Below are 21,955 nucleotides of genomic sequence, written 5' to 3'. Positions count from 1 at the left end.
AGAGACACACTTGAATTGGAATTTATTAGAATACTCTATGTGCTTCACTTATATCTTTTGAGCTAGATAATTTTGCTCTAGTGCTTCACTTATATCTTTTAGAGCACGGTGGTGGTTTTATTTTATAGAAATTATTGATCTCTCATGCTTCACTTATATTATTCTGAGAGTCCTTTAGAACAGCATGGTAATTTGCTTTGGTTATAAAATTAGTCCTAATATGATAGGCATCCAAGATGGGTATAATAAAAACTATCATAGAAAGTGCATTGAATACTATGAGAAGTTTGATACTTGATAATTGTTTTGAAATATGAGGATGGTGATATTATAGTGTGCTAGTTGAGTAGTTGTGAATTTGAGAAATACTTGTGTTGAAGATTGCAAGTCCCATAGCATGCACGTATGGTGACAGTTGTGTAACAAATTTGAAACATGAGGTGTTATTTGATTGTCTTCCTTATGAGTGGCGGTCGGGATGAGCGATGATCTTTTCCTACCAATCTATCACCCTAGGAGCATGCGCGTAATGCTTGGTTTTGATGACTTGTAGATTTTTTCAATAAGTATGTGAGTTCTTTATGACTAATGTTGAGTCCATGGATTATACACACTCTTACTCTTCCATCATTGCTAGCCTCTTCGGTACCGTGCATTGCCCTTTCTCACCTTGAGAGTTGGTGCAAACTTCGCCGGTGCATCCAAACTCCGTGATATGATACGCTCTATCACACATAAACCTCCTTATATCTTCCTCAAAATAGCCACCATACCTACCTATTATGGCATTTCCATAGCCATTCCGAGATATATTGCCATGCAACTTTCCACCATTTCATTTATGACACTGTCGGTGTACTAAAGTAGGGGTACCCTTAGTACCCCGAACTCGTGCACGGGCAGTCGCAGCATCCCCGCGGTAAGGCTTGCCGGGTGACCGCCAGGACCCTCCGCGGTCCCTTTGAAGACCATTCAAGGACAAAGTACTCAAGACAAGACCCCGGCAAGAGGAGCTTGCCGGGAAGAAGGCAAGACCCCGGCAAGAGGAGCTTGCCGGGAAGGCCATCAGAAGCATCCCAAGGCCCCGGCAAGAGGCGCTTGCCGGGAAGGCCATCCAAGGCATTCCAAGGAACTTGCCGCGGCGCGCTACGCGCCCCGGCAAGGCCCGGTGAGCGACAAGCTCCTGGAAGCGACAAGTCGACGGCCGCGGCAAGGCGCTTGCCGCGGCAAGCCCCCACTCCACGCCCGCGCTCCAGCACATCCACCCACGTGTCGCTCTGGGGCCCCTCCCAAGCGCACGTGTCAGGAAGCTGTGCAGCTAGGGGCGTGCGGTGGCAGGCAGGCGCTGACAAGACAACCATCGTGGCAAGACGGTGGCGTCCCTAGCGGTCCCTTTCGGTGCTGTCTAGGCGACACAGACGGGCATTTAATGCCCTTGTCCCCTGCCGTCAGGGTTAGGTATGATAACACTGTAGCAGCTAGCTGTGCCTACTACAGCACCTAGCTGTGCCTATCCACGGCACCCTTTCCATTTTTGCCCTTGGCCCCCGTTGCTCTATGTCGGTAACCCCTTGAGTATAAAAGGAGGCCCGTGTGCAACGTAGGGGGGGGGTCGGCCATTTTGAGAGCCTTCGAGAGGTTCAGCCATTCCACACACTCACGCTCGGTCTCGCTCCCGAGCTAGAAATCAATACCAATCCACAAAGCAGGAGTAGGGTTTTACGCATCCATGCGGCCCGAACCTGGGTAAATCGCTCGCGTGCTTCGCCTCGATTTACTCCTCGCACGACCAACCGCCCGCGTACTTCGCCTCGATCTGCTCTTTGCGCAACCTCCGCCCCCTGCCGAACCAAAAGGGACCCGGTCCGCCGGTCCCATAGGTGCCCGTGGATCAGAAACCCCGGCATCTCTGGCGCGCCAGGTAGGGGGCGTCGAAGTTGTGTGAATCAGATCCAGCGTTCTCACGGGCTAGATCTTCATCTTCTTCATCGATCTTCACCATCTTCATCAAGATGCCGCCGAAGAAGAAAGTTTCGGAGGCAGCTGCTCCGTCCGCGCCGAGCCACCCACCGCCGGAGCAAACGGATGGTGGGGTAGGCGCCGGCGGAAGGGCACGCATCGACGAGGGAACTCACGGTGCTGCCAGGTCCCAGGGCAAGGCTGCGCTGCCCATCGGCGGCGTGGCCGGCTCCCACAATGACCGGGCGCACTCCAAGACCTCGGCGTCCGTGCATGCACCACGCCCATCTCAGGAGGCGCGGGACCGGCAGCATCATGGTACTCACGGTACCATGCGCTCGCTGGACCCGGATCGGGCTGGTGGATCTCGGAGCGCTCCGGACCACCATGCACGTCAACCTGCTGGCGCGAGCGACACGCGGTCGCCGGGACGAGACGCTGCTCCTTCTAACGTGGTTAGAAGTCCGAGCGTGTCCCGCTCCTCGCATCGTTCGCTACCGCCGCCCGCCACCGCAGCCGAAGCTTTGGTGCGAGCTCAGCTGCTCCTAGACTACCCTCCAGCGCCGGACAAGATCGACGACTGGAGGGCCACTATCCAGAGTCTCATCGGTTTCGCCAACGGCGACACTCCTCGGCAGCCGACCACGTCGCAGCCGCAGCGAGTCAGCCAGGCACGGACCGGTGGTGACAAGACTGGTGGGGGTGCAACTACTGTGCACTCCCCACCCCGAAGGCCAAGATCACCGACTCGCCGGATCCACCTCGACAGCGACTCCACCGCGTCGTCTGATCCCCGAGTTTGTCGCGATCAGCGCCAAGTTCTTCAAGAACGGCAGCAGGAAGACGCTCGTACTCGCATCGAGCGCCGGAGAGAAGCGCGGCATCAGTCAGACCAGCGCGCTGGGCCCTCTGTTGACAGGCATGCGCCAGGGGAACCAGGCGACTTACCGTACCCGGTAGGTTGCCCTGCGTTCACTCGTGAGCTGCGGCAAGTCCAGTGGCCCAGTACGAAGAACTTCAAGCCCGACGTACCAGAGAAGTACGACGGCAAGTTGCATCCGTCCGAGTTCCTCAGCATCTACACCATCGCGGTGCAGGCTGCTGGGGGGCGGGACGACAAGATCCTTGCCAACTACTTCCCGTTGGTACTCAAGCCCAACGTCAGGTCCTGGCTCATGCACTTGCCGGACAACTCCATATCCTCTTGGGCTGAGCTGTGCCATCAGTTTGTTGGCGCCTTCACAGGCGGCCACAAACCTCATGACCAAGAGAGCGATCTTCATCTGCTCGTCCAGAAGGAAGGAGAGCCCCTGCGCCAGTACATCCAGAGGTTCAGCCGCGTACACCACAACATCCCAAATATCCACCCTGCCGCGGTAACCAGTGTGTTCCATCAGAACGTGCGTAACCGCAGGATGCGGGAGGAGTTGGCGATGTGCAAGATTCGGGACGTCAGCGAGCTTTATGCCCTGGCCGACAGGTGTGCACGCGCTAAGGAGGGGAGGAAATTCCCCGGAGAAAGCACTGGAGCAGGAGGATCTGACAGCGAGGATGCCGCCCCGGCAAAGAGAAGCCGGCGGCGCAACAATAGGAAGAAGCAGAACAACGAGGTGCTGGTCGTTGAGCAGTCCGGCAATGAAGGTGACGCCACGAAGGCTACAGTTGGTAGCTCCGGCAAGGAAGTTGCCACATGCACCAACTGTCAGGCTGTGGCGGTCGCCGACAAGCGGGACGGCTCCGACAAGCAATACTGTAAGATTCACCGCACCAAGGGCCATGACCTCCAGAGCTGCAAGAAGGTCGAGCAGCTCGTCCAGCAACAGAGGGCTGAGTACGAGCGGCGCGACAGGGAGAGAGCCCAAGGGGGTGCCGAGAAACCTGGCCAGAAGCGCACCGGCCAGGAAGGACGCCGCGGCAAGGCCAAGCAGCGGCAAGGAGACAGACCTCCCCGCGGTCGCGACAACGACGAAGACGACGGTGAGGATGAAGACATGGATGACGTTGAGACCAGTGAGCAGGAGTTTCAGAAAGCCACAGAGGTCTTGTGCGTTGACGGGGGTGCTTCCCTGCATACCTCGCACCGCCAACTCAAACAGTGGGTGCGGGAAGTCAATGCAGTGGAACCACCCATCGAATCACGCAAGCTTCTGAAGTGGTCCAGCACGCCTATCATCTTTGACATTGAGGACCACCCTGATCGCACAACCGCGGTCGGGTGTCTGCCGATGTTGGTTTCACCAACTATCTGCAACCTCAAGGTCACCAAGATGCTAGTTGACGGCGGGGCCGGCTTAAACCTGATCTCCTCCTCTGTGCTCCGAAAACTCCATTTCCCTGACGGCGAGCTCGAAGAGACCGGCACATTCCAAGGAATCAATCCGGGAAGGAGCAAGCCGAAGGGGAAGGTCACGCTGCCGGTAACATTCGGCAGCGAGTTAAACTTCAGGATTGAGAAGGTCACGTTCGACGTTGCCGATATCCCGTTGCCTTACAATGGGATACTTGGCCGTCCAGCACTCGCCAAGTTCATGGCGGCCTCTCACTACGCGTATAACGTGCTGAAGATGCCAGGCCCGATAAGCGTCATTTCTGTCCCTGGCGACAAGAAGGACGCTCTTATCTGTGCCGACAAGATCTACCGGGAAGCGGCAGCCACGGCAGACCGCGATCCACTTGCCGCTGAAGCTCCCGGGACCAAGAAGACCAAGCCCATCAAGAGTTCTGGTGCCTACTCCGGCACGCGCACCTCTTCGGAGTGCTGCGCTGCCGTCGAGGACGCACCATCAAGCTCCACTGGCAAGAAGACCAAGTCTGGCAAGAGCTCTGGTGCCCACTCCGGCAAGCGCACCTCTTCGGAGTGCTGCGCTGCCGTCGAGGACGCACCATCGAGCTCCACCGGCAAGAAGACCAAGTCCGGCAAAAGCTCTGGTGCCCACTCCGGCGAGCGCACCTCTTCGGAGTGCTGCGCTGTCGTCGAGGATGCACCATCGAGCTCCACCGGCAAGCACAAGAAGACGATGGCAGCTCCGCCAGAGACGAAGAAGGTGTCCGCCAAGGAGGATGGCACTGGTGGTACCTTCACCATCAGTGCCGCGCTTGATCCTAAATAGGAAGGCGTGCTCGTTGCTTTCCTGTGGGCGAATGTCGACGTGTTTGCATGGCAACCGTCTGACATCCCCGGTGTTCCCAGGAAAGTGATTGAGCACCACCTTGCCATTTGTCCTCATGCGCGGCCCGTCAAGCAGAAAGTCCGGAAGTAGGCGGTGGAGCGCCAAGAATTCATTGCGGAGGAAATCAAGAAACTGGAAGTAGCAGGCCTTGTCAGAGGAGTGCTCCATCCCACGTGGTTGGCCAATCCTATGGTCGTGCGCAAGGCAAACGGGAAATGGAGGCTTTGCATCGATTTCACCGATGTTAACAAAGCTTGTCCCAAGGACCCATTTCCTTTGCCGCGCATTGACCAGATTGTTGACTCCACAGCTGGATGTGATTTGCTTTCATTTCTTGATGCATACTCCGGGTATCATCAGATCTTCATGGCAGAGGAGGATGAAGAGAAGACCGCATTTATTACTCCATATGGCACGTACTGTTTCGTACGGATGCCTTTCGGATTAAAAAATGCTGGTTCAACATTTGCAAGAGTAGTCCATATTGCTCTTGAGCCACAAATACACAGAAATGTGGAAGCCTACATGGATGATATAGTGGTCAAGAGCAAGGACAGAGCAACCCTGATCCAAGACTTGGACGAGACTTTTGCAAATCTACGCAAGATCAGCCTCAAGCTCAACCCAGAGAAGTGTGTGTTTGGAGTTCCCTCCGGCAAGCTTCTCGGGTTCTTCGTGTCTCAGCGGGGGATTGAAGCCAATCCCGACAAGATCAAGGCCATTGAGCAGATTGAAGCACCAAAGCGCGTCAAGGATGTACAGAAACTTGCCGGTTGCGTGGCTACTCTCAGCAGGTTCATCTCTCGGTCTGCTGAGCGCGCCCTGCCATTTTTCAAACTATTGAAAAAAGCAGGTCCAATGAAATGGACTCCGGAAGCGGAGGCTGCGCTGCAAGACCTGAAGAGATACCTGTCCTCCCCTCCAATACTTGTCGCGCCTAAACCACAAGAGAAGTTGCTGCTGTACATAGCGGCAACCAATCAAGTGGTTAGTGCTACGTTAGTGGCAGAGAGGGAGGCGGATGGCGAGCCAGCAACCGCGGCAAGCGCATCCAGCGACAAGCAGGGGGCTTCCCCGACAAGCTCTGGTCCCGACAAAGATGAACCCGCGCTGATACACGAGGAGATACGGAAGAAAATGGTGCAGCGCCCAGTTTACTTTGTCAGTTCCCTCTTGCAGGGGGCTAGGTCAAGGTACTCTGGTGTGCAGAAACTGCTTTTCGGCCTTCTCATGGCCTCGAGAAAGCTGCGCCATTACTTCCAAGCACATGAGATCACAGTGGTCACTCGCTTTCCGCTGAAGAGGATACTGCAGAATCCAGAAGCGACAGGCAGGATTGTTGAGTGGGCACTGGAACTGTCGAGCTTTGGTCTCAAGTTTGAAAGCACTTCAACTATCCAGAGCAGAGCATTGGCAGAATTTATAGCAGAATGGACGCCAACACCAGATGAAGAAACTCCAGAAACGAGCATCCCCGACAAGGAGGCAAGCAAAGAGTGGCTGATGTACTTTGATGGTGCCTTCTCGCTGCAAGGCGCCGGCGCTGGTGTGCTGCTTATCGCACCCACCGGAGAGCACCTCAAGTACATAGTCCAGATGCACTTTCCCAAGGAGCAAGCAACAAACAATACTGCAGAGTATGAGGGATTGCTTGCCGGTCTCCGGATCGCGGCAGACCTTGGGATCAAGAAGCTCATTGTCAGGGGTGACTCACAGCTTGTCGTCCGCCAAGTAAACAAGAATTATCAGAGTCCGTTGATGGAAGCTTACGTCGACGAAGTGAGAAAGCTAGAAGAGCGCTTTGACGGCCTACAAATGGAGCATGTTCTGAGATCTCAGAACGCCATTGCAGATGGCCTGTCGAAGTGCGCCGCACTTAAGTTACCTGTGGAACCAGGGACCTTTGTGCTCAAGCTGACTCAACCGTCCGTAACACCATCAGCCGGACAAAGCAAGAAGAGGAAGTTGATTCCTGGTGACTACCTGCCGGCAGAGCTTCCCGAAGCCGCCGCCAAGAAGGTCCCCAAGATCAACACCGAAGGCGCGGAGGAGCAGTCTGCTCCGGCAAGCCCTAGGGCTTGTTCCGTTGAAGCAGAAGCTCCCGGCAAGCTTGTCGCGGAATGTCACGCTCCGGTAGAGACACAGCTTCTCGCCGTAGAAGCGGATATTCCTGCAGCAACCTCCAAGATCAACACCGAAGGCGCTGAGGAGCAAGATGCTCCGGCAAGCCCTAGGGTTTGTTCCGTTGAAGCTGAAGCTCCCGGCAAGCTTGTCGCGGAACGTCAAGCTCCGGCAGAGACACAGCTTCTCGCCGTGGAAGCGGATGTCCCCGCGGCAGCAGAGTTGCCTTTAGTCCTTGTTGTCGAGCCACAGGCTCCAACGTGGGCGCAGCAGATTTTCCGTTTCCTTCAGACAGGAGAACTTCCCGAAGAGCAAGAAGAAGCCGAAAGAGTAGCCCGGCAGTCAAGTATGTACCAGTTCGTCGACAAGACATTGTACAGAAGAAGACTCAACGGTGTGAAATTGAGGTGTATTCCCCGGGAAGACGGACAAAAGCTGTTGGCAGAGATACACGGAGGCATATGTGGCCACCACATTGGCGCAAGAACACTCGTCGGCAAAGCATTCCGGCAAGGGTTCTTCTGGCCAACAGCCCTCCAGGATGCAACTGCACAAGTAACCAAGTGTGAAGCGTGCCAGTTCCATTCCAAGCAGATACACCAGCCAGCTCAAGCTCTCCAGACGATCCCTTTATCCTGGCCATTTTCGGTCTGGGGGCTCGACATCCTCGGCCCCTTCCCCCGAGCTGTCGGGGGCTTTGAGTACTTGTACGTCGCAATCGACAAGTTCACAAAGTGGCCGGAAGTGGAACCAGTGAGGAAGGTGATCGCACAGTCAGCCGTCAAGTTCTTCAGGTCAATTGTTTGCCGCTTCGGGATCCCTAACCGGATAATCACCGACAACGGCACACAGTTCACGAGCCACACCTTCATGCAGTACGTCCAAGATCTCGGCGCCAAGGTCTGCTTCGCTTCTGTTGCTCACCCAAAAAGCAACGGTCAAGCGAAAAGGGCAAACGCCGAGGTGCTGCGCGGGCTCAAGACCAGAACTTTCGACAGGCTGCACAAGTGCGGAAGAAACTGGATCGAGGAGCTACCGGTGGTTCTTTGGTCGATCAGAACGACGCCAAATCGAGCCACCGGACAGACACCCTTTGCTCTAGTCTATGGAGCAGAGGCACCCCCACGGAACTCGTATACGGGTCACCTCGAGTGCTCGCTTACGATGAGCTTGAGCAAGAGCGGCTGCGGCAAGATGACGCGCTGCTCCTTGAGGAAGATCGTCTCCAGGCTGCTGTGCGAGCTGCTCGCTACCAGCAAGCTCTGCGCCGCTACCACAGCCGCAGAGTTAATGCCAGGAGTCTCGAGGAAGGTGACCTTGTTCTTCGGCGCGTTCAGTCGGCCAAGAATTCCAACAAGTTGACGCCGAAGTGGGAAGGCCCTTACCGGGTGAAACGAGTCACAAGGCCTGGCGCTGTCCGCCTTGAGACCAAAGATGGCATCCCAGTGAGCAACTCCTGGAACATCGAGCATCTTCGTAAGTTTTACCCGTAAGGCGCGGTTGTCGGACCCCGTCCGGCAACCACCTTTCTGTACGAGTCTTGCCGCTGTTGCATGTAATCCTCTGTACAGAGCCAGGCGCAGACCCTGAGCACCAGTAAATGAAGCGCTGCATACCCCGGGGGTTTTAGCATGCATGCTAGGTTGAGTCTCGTCCTTGGTTAGGGTCGATAGTCCCTAACAGCGGCTAACCCCTAGCTTAGAGGTCGAGTGTCCGTCCCTTTGCTTTTCCTTCGTTCGCAGGGCTCGCACGTCCTGGCCAGACCACCTGGAGACGAAAAGGAGAAGAAGGGCGCGCCGGCACCTGGGCCTCGGCAAGAACGCCGGGGGCTGCGAATGCCAAGATGTCACCCCCGGCAAGCCAGAGTTGCCGGGGGCTGCTATATCAGATAAGTCTTCCATCCCTCTTCATGCATCCTCTTATGGACTGGGGAATATGAAACTGTGTTTCTTCCCGGAAACTGCCGTGGTCCCCCAACTCTAGGCCCTGGAGCGCGTTCCCGGGGCCAAGTTTGGTCGTAGTCGCGGCAGCGAAGGGATGAAATGAGGAGGCCGCGCCCACCTCGTTCCCACCTCCGTCAAAGGCGTGAGAAAGGTCGAGCGGCGTGGGAAGGCGGCAGGGCCTGTTGCCCGGAATGTCTGTCCGAGGGACACCAAGGATTTGCCCCTTGGCGTGGGTTTGACCCGCGAGGCAAATAACCCGGCAAACATCCCCTTTTCATTAAAAAACATCCCATACAGGTACAGTCCATAGAGGATGAAAAACATGAAGAGAGGATTACAAGTTCTAGATACAACTAAGGTCCGAGGGCTCACAATTAAAAAGATAAGGTACCCGTAATCCCTTTCCTGTCCCTCTCTTCAGGAGGTAGATCAAGGAGGCGAAAAGGGGAAAGGGGCGCCAAGGCGAGCTACAGGTGCCAGAAGACACCAAGAGAACATCCCGGGGGCCGGACGGTGATGGCGACGCCGGGAGAAGGGTGCGAAGGAGGGGCGGCAGGACGTCAGCGCGCTGTCGAGGGCACCACGCCCTCATACTCCGACCTGACGGCCTTGTCGCCAGCCCTCTTCCCCTTCCGCGGCCTCCCTGTGCCAGCCGCCCAAGGAGACGCCCCCGGGGAGTTCAAGAAGCCGGCGGCGCGGATGGTGGGGTCGCCGGTGCCGCACAAGACGGCGCCCGACACCTAGTCGGAGCCGCCATCCTGCCGCCCGCCACCCTCACCATCACTGCCGCTCTCCTCCTCGTCACTCTCGCTCGAGGAGGAGCCTTCGCTATCGGAGGAGCTATCCACACAGCACTTCGCCCGGGTGCCGAAGCACCCGAAGACCTTGACGGAGAGGAGATCGCCCTCCACCAGCTTAAAATGGAGGGTGAGTCCCCCCGTCAAGCTGTGGATGCGGGCGAACGTCTTCCACCCTCGATCGAGATACATCACACTAGGGGCTGGGAACACCACGCGGACTCGCGTGCCGCTGATCCCACAGCCCCTCATGTGTAATCTCAGAGTTTCGGGCGGGTCCGACTCCATCGCGCTCGCGAACGGAGCTGGAAGCCGGAGGCGACGACGAGGCGCCCGGTGCAGCTTGACAAAGAACTCGCAAGGGTCGTCCCTTATATGGACCGCCGCGGGGAGAGGAGCCGCCGGCGGGGGCGAAGCTGGCGCGTCGCCCCGTCCACCTCTTCCCCGAGCGCCTCGACCTCGTCCTCGACCTCGTCCACGACCACGCCCCCTCCCTCTTCCCCTCGTAGCTGGCTCTGCCACCACGAGCGAGGAAGAGGGGAGGGTGCGCTGTCTGGCGGCGACCCTCGCCGCCACCGATGAAGGCCCAGGATTCCCTTTCTCCATGGCAAATGAGAGAAAGGGGGAGCAGAAGCTGAAGAAAGGAGGAGACGAGCTCGTGCAGGCTTCGGTGCTCCCTTCCCGCTCCTTATAAAGGAGCGAAGTGGGAAGCCTAGCCGCCCCGCTCAACGAATCAAGGCACAGGAAGAGCAGGGAGGCGGGCTGACCCGTCACCTCCGCTCGCAACAGCCCAGATTCCCGCTCCCACCGTCCACGATCCCAAGTGCATGGGAGCCGCATGGCGGGGATGCATAACTGAGGCGACGGATGGGGCGGCCTCGCCCTACCCCGTAATCTCGGGGAGTGGGCGCTTCGAAAACCGTGCACCGGCCCCGTCCAGTAAATGCGCCACGCCCCCACGCCTACCTCCGTTTGGAGAAGAAGGCGTGGGCCGTCCCCCTTCATCATGGCTTGACGCATGCTCGCGGGGCTTAGCCGCACGCGTGCGCCGCCCACGTCACCCACGACGCCGCGTTTGACGCATGCCGTTCCGGGCGTGCGCGATAGAAGCGGAGAGATATACGGCGTGACCCAGGCCGCGCGTGCCCGTGCACTGTTTTGGGCCTGACCCAACAGCGCTCGGCACCGTGTCTGGCCCAGGCCCGGGGGCTCCTATCGGTGTACCAAAGTAGGGGTACCCTTAGTACCCCGAACTCGTGCACATGCAGTCGCAGCATCCCCGCGGCAAGGCTTGCCGGGTGACCGCCAGGACCCTCCGCGGTCCCTTTGAAGACCATTCAAGGACAAAGTACTCAAGACAAGACCCCGGCAAGAGGAGCTTGCCGGGAAGAAGGCAAGACCCCGGCAAGAGGAGCTTGCCGGGAAGGCCATCAGAAGCGTCCCAAGGCCCCGGCAAGAGGCGCTTGCCGGGAAGGCCATCCAAGGCATTCCAAGGAACTTTCCGCGGCGCGCTACGCGCCCCGGCAAGGCCCGGTGAGCGACAAGCTCCCGGAAGCGACAAGTCGACGACCGCGGCAAGGCGCTTGCCGCGGCAAGCCCCCACTCCACACCCGCGCTCCAGCACATCCACCCACGTGTCGCTCTGGGGCCCCTCCCAAGCGCACGTGGCAGGAAGCTGTGCAGCTAGGGGCGTGCGGTGGCACGCAGGCGCTGACAAGACAACCGTCGTGGCAAGACGGTGGCGTCCCTAGCGGTCCCTTTCGGTGCTGTCTAGGCGACACAGACGGGCATTTAATGCCCTTGTCCCCTGCCGTCAGGGTTAGGTATGATAACACTGTAGCAGCTAGCTGTGCCTACTACAACACCTAGCTGTGCCTATCCACGACACCCTTTCCATTTTTGCCCTTGGCCCCCGTTGCTCTATGTCGGTAACCCCTTGAGTATAAAAGGAGGCCCGTGTGCAATGTAGGGGGGGGGTCGGCCATTTTGAGAGCCTTCGAGAGGTTCAGCCATTCCACACACTCACGCTCGGTCTCGCTCCCGAGCTAGAAATCAATACCAATCCACAAAGCAGGAGTAGGGTTTTACGCATCCGTGCGGCCCGAACCTGGGTAAATCGCTCGCGTGCTTCGCCTCGATTTACTCCTCGCACGACCAACCGCCCGCGTACTTCGCCTCGATCTGCTCTTTGCGCAACCTCCGCCCCCCGCCGAACCAAAAGGGGCCCGGTCCGCCGGTCCCATAGGTGCCCGTGGATCAGAAACCCCGGCAGACACGCTTCATCATTGCATATTGCTTTGCATGATCATGTAGTTGACATCATATTTGTGGCAAAGCCACCATGCATAATTTATCATACATGACGCTCTTGATTCATTTCCTGGTACACCGTCGGAGGCATTCATATAGAGTCATATTTTGTTCTAGTATCGAGTTGTAATCATTGCGTTGTAAATAAATAGAAGTGTGATGATCATCATTAATAGAGCATTGTCCCAAAAAAAGAAAGGCCAAATAAAAAAAGGCCAAAAAAATAAAAAAAAGAAATAAAAAGGGACAATGCTACTATCCTTTTTTTCCACCATGATCTTTATGATAGAGAGTCTCTTGTTTTGTCACTTTCATATACTATTGGGAATTTTTCATTTAGAACTTGGCTTGTATATTCCAACAATGGGCTTCCTCAAATGCCCTAGGTCTTCGTGAGCAAGCAAGTTGGATGCACACCCACTTAGTTTCTTTTGTAGAGCTTTCATACATTTATATCTCTAGTGCATCCGTTGCATGGCAATCCCTACTCCTTGCATTGACATCAATTGATGGGCATCTCCCTAGCCCGTTGATTACCCGCGTCGATGTGAGACTTTCTCCTTTTTTGTTTTCTCCACATAACCCACATCATTATATTCTATTCCACCCATAGTGCTATATCCATGGCTCACGCTCATGTATTGCGTGAAAGTTGAAAAAAGTTTGAGATTACTAAAGTATGAAACAATTGCTTGGCTTGTCATCGGGGTTGTGCATGATGAGAGCATTCTTGTGTGACGAAAATGAAGCATGACCAAACTATATGATTTTGTAGGGATGAACTTTCTTTTGCCATGTTATTTTGAGAAGACATGATTGCTTAGTTAGTATGCTTGAAGTATTATTATTTTTATGTCAATATTAAACTTTTGTCTTGAATCTTTCGGATCTGAACATTCATGCCATAGTAAAGTAAAATTACATTGATAATTATGCAAGGTAGCATTCCAGATCAAAAAAATAATCTATTTTTATCATTTACCTACTCGAGTGCGAGCAGTAATTAAGCTTGGGGATGCTTGATAGTCTCCAACGTATATATAATTTTTGATTGTTCCATGCTATTATATTATTTGTTTTGGATTTTAATGGGCTTATTTATACAGTTTTATATTATTTTTGGGACTAACCTACTAACCCAAGGCCCAGTGCAAATTGTTATTTTTTTTGCCTATTTTAGTATTTCGTAGAAAAGGAATATCAAACGGAATGAAACCTTCGGGAGAGTTATTTTTGGAACAAACATGATCCAGGGGACTTGGAGTAGACGTCAAGAAAGAAACGAGGTGGCCATGAGGCAGGGAGGCACGCCTGGCCCCTGGGCACGCCCCCACCCTCGTGGGCCCTTCGTAGCTCCACCGACCTACTTCTTCCTCCTATATATATCCATATACCCCGAAAACATCTAGGATCACCACGAAACCCTTTTTCCACCGCCACAACCTTCTGTACTCAAGAGATCCCATCTTGGGGCCTTTTCCGGAGCTCTGCTGGAGGGGGAATCGATCACGGAGGGCTTCTACATCAACTCCATAGCCTCTCCGATGATGTGTGAGTAGTTTACCACAGACCTTCGGGTCCATAGTTATTAACTAGATGGCTTCTTCTCTCTCTTTGGATCTCAATACAATGTTCTCCACGATCTTCTTGGAGATCTATTTGATGTAACTCTTTTTGCGGTGTGTTTGTCGAGATCCGATGAATTATGGGTTTATGATCAAGTTTATCTATGAACAATATTTGATTCTCCTCTGAAATCTTTTATGTATGATTGGTTATCTTTGCAAGTCTCTTCTAATTCTAAGTTTGGTTTGGCCTACTAGATTGATCTTTCTTGCAATGGGATAAGTGCTTAGCTTTGGGTTCAATATTGCGGTGTCCTTTCCCAGTGATAGCAGGGGCGGCAAGGCACGTATTGCATTGTTGCCATCGAGGATAAAAAGATGGGGTTTATATCATATTGCTTGAGTTTATCCCTCTACATCATGTCATCTTTCCTAATGCGTTACTCTGTTCTTATGAACTTAATACTCTAGATGCATGCTGGATAGCGGTCGATGTGTGGATTAATAGTAGTAGATGCAAAATCGTTTCGGTCTACTTGTCGTGGACGTGATACCTATATACATGATCATGCCTAGATATTCTCATAATTATGCACCTTTCTATCAATTGCTCGACAGTAATTTGTTCACCCACCGTAATACATATGCTATCTTGAGAGAAGCCACTAGTGAAACCTATGGCTCCCGGGTCTATCTTTTATCATATAAGTTTCCCATCTATTTTATTTTGCAATCTTTACTTTCAATCTATATCATAAAAATACCAAAAATATTCATCTTATTATTATTATCTGTATCAGATCTCACTCTCGTAAGTGACTGTGAAGGGATTGACAACCCCTTTATCGCGTTGGTTGCGAGGTTCTTATTTGTTTGTGTAGGTATGAGGGACTTGCGTGTAGTCTCCTACTGGATTGATACCTTGGTTCTCAAAAACTGAGGGAAATACTTACGCTACTTTGCTGCATCACCCTTTCCTCTTCAAGGGAAAACCAAAGCAGTGCTCAAGAGGTAGCACCAGGGAGAGATGGAGATGGCGGGGCCTAGAGCTAGGGCTTCAGATCTGCACCGGTCGGAGGAGAACGACGCCACAGTAACTGGTGTAGCGGCGCTAGAGGCAGGGGACTTGCAGTGGCTCCATGGTTGCCTGAGAGACAAAACGAGGGGGGGGTGGTCAGGTAGGAGTAGTGTGACGAGGAAAGGAAAAATAAGGTGGAGAGGGACGGAGCCGTGACCTGGGCATCTCTCCGGTTTGACACGAACAGAAGACGGAGACCGGCCAGCTCGAAGAGGCAGGGGAAAGATGGCGGGCTCGGTGTAACATCCCAAATTTTCAATTTGGAATGTTATACACTAGATCATCATGCATATCATATTTTCTTGCATTTTGCCTGATCCTAGAAATTTCACGCAACTCAAGGACCCTCGGAGAGAGTTGGAGATATCGTTATTTTCATATTTGAGAGTTTTCTCAAATTTTGAAAAGAGGAACATTTGATTTATTTATTTCATCTTCAATTATTTTTCCAATATCAAAATATGAGAGAGGGAAATAATATGACTTTTCCCAAACTTAGGAAAAATGAAGATTTAATGAATAAATCCAATTTTGGTTTTGCCGGTGTTTTGTTTGCTTTTTATTTGGATAGGGAAAAATGCGCGTTTTCAAAAATTGCATTTTAGGTCCGGAGTAAAGTTCATTTTGTTCGACTCATTTTTAGGAGTCGGAGAAAATTTACTTTAGGAATTTTGGAGTTCGTTTAGATTTTCTTTCTTTTGTTTTTTTCTGCGCGTGAATCCAGTTAAAAAAAAGGACCAAGGCGAGCCGGGCCAAAGGCCCAGCCAGCCGGCCGCCTCCCCAGCCAGCGCGCGCGCCAGGCGCAGCGCCAGGCCGCCGCCTCCCTCGCTCTAGGCCGAGTCCCAGAGGGACTCTAGGCCGGTTAGCCCCCCCTTTCCTTGTTTTGTTTTCCCTCTTTTGCTTGCCCCCTACCCCAAGTAATCCCCCCACCTATATAAATACACCCCAAACCCCCCCTCTCCTCACATCAATCCCAAGCCCCTCTCCTCCTTAGCCGCGCCCCACCCCGCGCCCCTCACCCGCCGCCGTCGCCCTATAGCCGCCGCCGCCCTATAGCCGCCGTCGCCGCCATTCACCGGAGCCTCGCCGAGGTTGTCCCGCGCCGCGTCTCTTTTTCTCCCCTCGGTTCAGTTTTTCTTCTAAACTGTTCTGGTTCTTTCTTAACCGTTCCGGTTTTCTTTCGTTCTTTGTTTCGGTTTTATTTTCCGAAAACCCTAGATCGGTTTTCGTTCTTCTCTCGGACCGTTCGTCTCAACGAACGTGATCACCGATTATTCCCCGGTTAACGACGCCCGTTCGTTTAATCCTTCTTCTTTTTCTTTTCGTCGGATTTATTCCGCGATCGTGATCTCAGATCCGTTCTTCGTTCTAGTCTTTCTTCTTGCTCGTTTATCGGAATCAGGTGATTCAAGCGCCTGGAGTTTCGTTTCGAAACCGCCGTTCCGTCTCATCAACTTAAACAAGTTTTTGCCCCGGTAAAATTTGACCTAGTTTCAACTTGCTAGAACCGAGTTGTTTTCTTTCGCCGTTTGTTTTCCGTTTCTTTGTTTGGTTCGTTCTTTCTTTGCAACCGGAGTTCTTAAGTTGAACTTTCTGGTTCGTTCTCTTGTTCGGGTTTTACCGGTGCATTAGATGAGTACTTATTGTATGCTTGTTGTTTGTCTGCGATAGATCACCCGGATTGCGCCGCTTGTTACATCGAAACCCTAGGTCTCGCGGATCATCAGCAAGGCAAGTAACACTTTGATCATACCTTTTCTACAACCCATGTTTTATTGCATTAGATCAATCCTCTCACATTGCATGATTAGGATCTAATTAAACTGTGGGATGGGAAGTAGATGAGGTAGTACCTGTTACCTGTATTATTATGAAACCCTTGGGAGTTACTTCTACGTTTGCTTATTATGCCATGCTATGCTAGTAGACGTGGATTGGGTGAGTGATATCCATGACAGATGTGAGTTGATAATTCTAATGGTTTATCTAAGGTGGCAACTTAAACACACATCTGGGTGGATTGAGGCACCTGATGTCTATCAGGACTTGCCTGTTTTATTTTGGACCGCCACCCAGGCTCAAAGGGATCATAAGATAATTCATGATAGAAACTTCCGTGTGCAGCCACATGCTACTATGGGCTCTGGCATAGTTGACTAAGTTGTGCGAACTCTTACGGGGTGGACTAGCAGATGTAGGGGTTGTAGGTGGTACGGTCTACCCCACATGTAAGGTGCTAGCGCTTCTAAAAGACTATGTCTCGGTCATCCGTTTCTCAAACACCATGTAGTGCGAGAAAACAAACGGAGGCGATCGAGTCATGTGGGGAAAAGTGCGCAAACCTCTGCAGAGTGTACAAACTAATCATGATTAGCCGTGTCCCCGGTTATGGACAACTTGAGTATCTAGTACTTGAATATCATGTGAATCTCATCACGTTACTTCTAATTAATGTTGTTGGGTTTTAATTGTCCACTTAATTGGGATCGGAATGCTGTAAACCATTCTCGATGTTTAACAACTACCATGATAGTTAAATAAATTTATTCCTTTGCAGTAGGGAAAAACTGGCTTTACGCAAAACAGTAACCATAGAGCTTTCCACTAGCCATATATGCATATAGTATTGCTGTTTCATTCCATTACTCTCTATGTGTTACATTGCCAGCATATTCCATGTGCTGACCCGTTTTCGGGCTGCAACTTCTCATGTTGCAGACTTTTCAGACGACGAGTAAGGTGCTTTTAGGTCGTGGTTCTATACTCAGTGATGCCGTTGGAGTTGATGGACCCATTTATCTTCCGAGTCTTCCGCTGTTATCGTTATTAGATGGCCTTAAGCCATATTTATTGTAATAAGTTCTCTTTGAGACAACGATGTAATAAGTGTGTGATTGCCACTCTGCTATAAATCCTTCGATGTACTGTGTGGTGTCAGCATTACTGATCCAGGGATGACACCTGAGCACAGAGCACTTGATCCATTCGGGTCGGGTCGCCACACTCGGGCAGGCGAGGCCTGCTGGAAGACGAAGAGGAGCTCCTCTTCTCGTGGAGCTCCTGGACGAGGGGGCTGTGGGACGAGGCTTGGTATGGGTGCTGCTGTCGGCAGCGGAGCTGACGAGGAAGCAACGCGAGGTGGTTGAGGAGGCGGGGCACGGCTGGCTGGGGCCTCGGGCCCGAGGAGAGGCAGTCGACGAGGAGTGCCCTGCTCGAGGTGGTTGACAGGGAAGACATTGCTGATCGAGGTGGTTGTGCCCATGGTCATTGGCGTTACACGAAGATGGAGCAGCTCCAAGTCGAGAGGAAGGTAGGGCACAAAGGAGCTCGGGCGTGGAGGTGGAATGCGGTGGTTGGATCGATGGATGGAAGGATCGATGGTGGCTGGTTGGCTCAGTGAAGAAAATGAGGGACTTGGTCGGAGAGAATTTGGATCGGGAGGAGATCCCGAGGTGGGAGGTGGAGTGGCGGCGGCGACAGGGAGGATGGGATGGCTCCCCTAGATTTTAGGATTGGTCTAGTTTATATAGCAAGTGGGCTAGGTTAGGGGGTATTCGGTCCCTCCGATCGTAATCGTACGTCCTATAATAAATAGGTTAGGAAGTCCAAACAATGAACCAAAGATGTTTTAGAGATGTTTGGGGATGATCTGGACCCATCGGTGATGACTGAGCGGGTCGGGTTTGGGTAAGTTTCTGACATGTGCGAGGGGTCTGAGAGAGGTTGACAAAGACAAAGAGGCCTGACAAAAGGTCAACGGAGACAAAGGGAGAAGCGGCAACCATGAACGACTACGAGTTTTATGAAAACATGCGGATGCAATGCACATGATTACATGATGAAATGCACCAAACAAAATAAAACACACAACGGCAACGAAGAACATGGAGGGCTTCTGGAGCGTCAGTCTCGGGTCGTTATAACTCTCCTCCACTTACAAGAGATTTCGCCTCGAGATCTAGGGATGGCACTAGAGAGAAACGAAAGAAGGAAGAGGTACAACTAATTTGCATCTTGACAAAAGAGTGAAACCAAATGTAGCGACCCGACCTCAGACGGTCAAGTCTCTATGCTTAAGTGTCATCCCTGGATCGGTATGCTGACACACACAGTACTCGAGGATTTATAACAGAGGTAATCACATGTATAAAATAACGTAAATAATATTACCTCAATCCAAATAGCGGAAGTAACAAGGTTGTGGATTCCCATCAACACCAACAGCAAAGTTGAGTGTAGAAATCGTAACCCTAACGTATCACTTACTCGTCGCAAGAAGTCCTACAACATGAGACGTTGCAGCCACAAAGGGTCAGTACATTGAATGTACTGGCAAATTCACACTGTAGAGCAATGCTGAAATATGGCTATCACTACATGCATATTTGGCTGGTGGAAAAGCTCTATGGTTATCACGTTTTTGCGAAAAGCCAATTTTTCCCTACTGCAAAGGAATATAATTTATTTAACTACAAAGTTGGTTGAAAGTATTGGGAAGGTAAACCCACTCTCAATCCCAATTAAAAATAATCATTAACAACCCAACAATTTAATTATAGAGTGATGAGATCAACATGATAATCCAAGAACTAGATACTCAAGATGTCAATAACCGGGGACACAGTTAACCATGATTAGTTTGTACACTCTGTAGAGGTTTGCGCACTTTTCCCCACAAGACTCAATCGCCTCCGTTGGATTTCTTGCACTACAAGGTGTTTGAGAAACGGATGACCGAGACACAGTCTTTCAGAAGCGTTAGCACCTTACGGTGGGTAGACAGTACCACCTACATCCCCTACATCTGCTAGTCTACCACTGTAAGAGTTCACACGACTTAATCAACTATGCTAGAGCCCATAATAGCTTGTGGCTGCACACAGAAGTTTCTAGCATGAATAATCTTATGATCCCTTTGAGCCTGGGTGGCAGTCCATAGGAGAATCACACGGTACCCCGGGATTTCCAAAAAATACAGGCAATCACTGGATTCCCCAGGTGCCTCAATCCACCCAGATGTGTATTTAAGTTGCCACCTTAAGTTAACCATTAATTAAGAATACTCACATCTGTCATGAATACACTCAAACCCAATCCATGTCTATGAGCATAGCATGGCAATATGAGCATAACATAATAGTAACTCCCAAGGTTTGAATGCAGTGCAATAGGTTCCTACCTTATCAACTACTTCCCAATACCCACATGTTATCAATTCCTAACCATGCAATGTTTGAGGGTGAAACTAATGCATAAAAACTAGGTATGAAGGGATATGATCAAAGTATGAACTTGCCTGCAATGTTGATGAAGATGATTCACACTCAAAACTCTTGATAGTTCTACTCGTCACACTCCGGTCAATCTATCGTAAGCAAGCAATAGTAACCACACATAAGCAATCATTCAAAAGATCAGAAAGAACGAAGAATACGATTCGGAAAACATCAAAACCAAGCAAATAACTCTTGCAACATAAAACAACTTCTAACAGTACCAAAATTATGTGAATTTGGCCTTATCAGAAACTTTAGGTCAAGAGCTTTGATTTGCAAAAAGAATCAACTTAAACGGAGTTACGAAACTCAAGTTATTATCAAATGAAGATTCAAATTCAAATCTGTTTGAAATCATATTTTAAATTTTCAAAAGCATGTTCAAGTTGTTTTACTGGATAGAGGGGATCATAACGAAGAAGTGGGCATTGGTTTCGTTGGATTTGGACAAACGGGTAAAAAGTTGTAGTCGTTTGAAGTATAGGGACTAATCTGTAAATAAAGTATTCACAGTTGGGCCCCTGGCCGAAATTAAAAAGAAAAAGAAAAAGTCTATCGAGCGAACGCTCGCTAACAGAACTAATCTAATGAATCTGTTCACTAACAACCCTAAACAAACTAACGTTCGTTAAATAACTGGTAAATCGAGTTTTTAAGAAAAACCGAAGAGAAAAACCTAACCCTAATAAAATAAACCGGCACGGGTGGTGATTATACCGGTCGGCGGCGGTCGGGCGGTTTTCGGTGAGAAAACCGGCGACGGCGGCGGTTTGGATCGGTAAGCTCCGGCGAGGCGGGTACGCGGCGGCGGTGGCTGCGGGCGGCGGAGCGCGGCGGCGGCGTTCGACGGCGATTGCTGCGGCGGCGGGAGGCGGTGTGCAGTGGCGAGGCGGCGGAGCAGATCCGGCGGGATGCGGCGGGGCGCGGCGAACGGTGGCAGTAGCGGCGCGTTGCGGGAGAGAGAGAGAAAAGGAGGCGGGGACGGGCGAAGTATATAAGGAGGGGGGGTAGAGGCTTGCGTGGAGGAGGGGCAAGAGGAGGCCGGCGGCGACACGGAGGTGGCGGCGATGGCGTGGTGGCTCGGGACTCCGTCCCGAGCTCGGGAACGAGCGGCTGGGCTGGGCTGCGGCCTGTTGGGCCGGCCTAGTTCGGCGGCGGAGAAGATCTTTTTTTAAACACAGACAAGCGAAAACAAAATAAAATAACAAAAAATTATATAGGCATATTATATATCAAAATTTTCAGAAAAAGATTTTCTACAACATGAACATTTTTCTAGAGTCAAATAAAATCCACGCAAATTCAAATAAAGCAAAAAGTGCTACTGCTCTAGTAAAATCCAGTAAAAATCCAGTAAAAATCATTTTAAAAATACCAAAATTAATTCAAATTTATTTCTCTTCAATTTTCTTATGTAGGTAATCATGTTACCCTATTTTCCATATATTTTATTTTTGAAGAAAAATAATTTGAATAAAACCCCAATTAACTCCAAATTGAAAAATAATTTCAACGGGAGTTTTAAATTGATTATTTGAAACTCCCAACTCATATTTCATATGTTTTGAAGAAGTCATTTTATCCTCTCTCATGAAAATCATTGAGTTGCTTAAAGTTTCTAAATTGGAAAATATTTCCAAAAAAAATTCAAATCTCTTCAAAACCCTTTTCATTTATTCAAATGGAAGAAGTCATGTCATCTTCACTCTAGGGTTTTGTATTTGAAAGAATTTGAA

This window comes from Triticum urartu, chromosome 7, assembly GCF_003073215.2.
Source record: "Triticum urartu cultivar G1812 chromosome 7, Tu2.1, whole genome shotgun sequence".
Classification (NCBI taxonomy): domain Eukaryota; kingdom Viridiplantae; phylum Streptophyta; class Magnoliopsida; order Poales; family Poaceae; genus Triticum; species Triticum urartu.
This window is presented reverse-complemented; position numbering follows the sequence as displayed.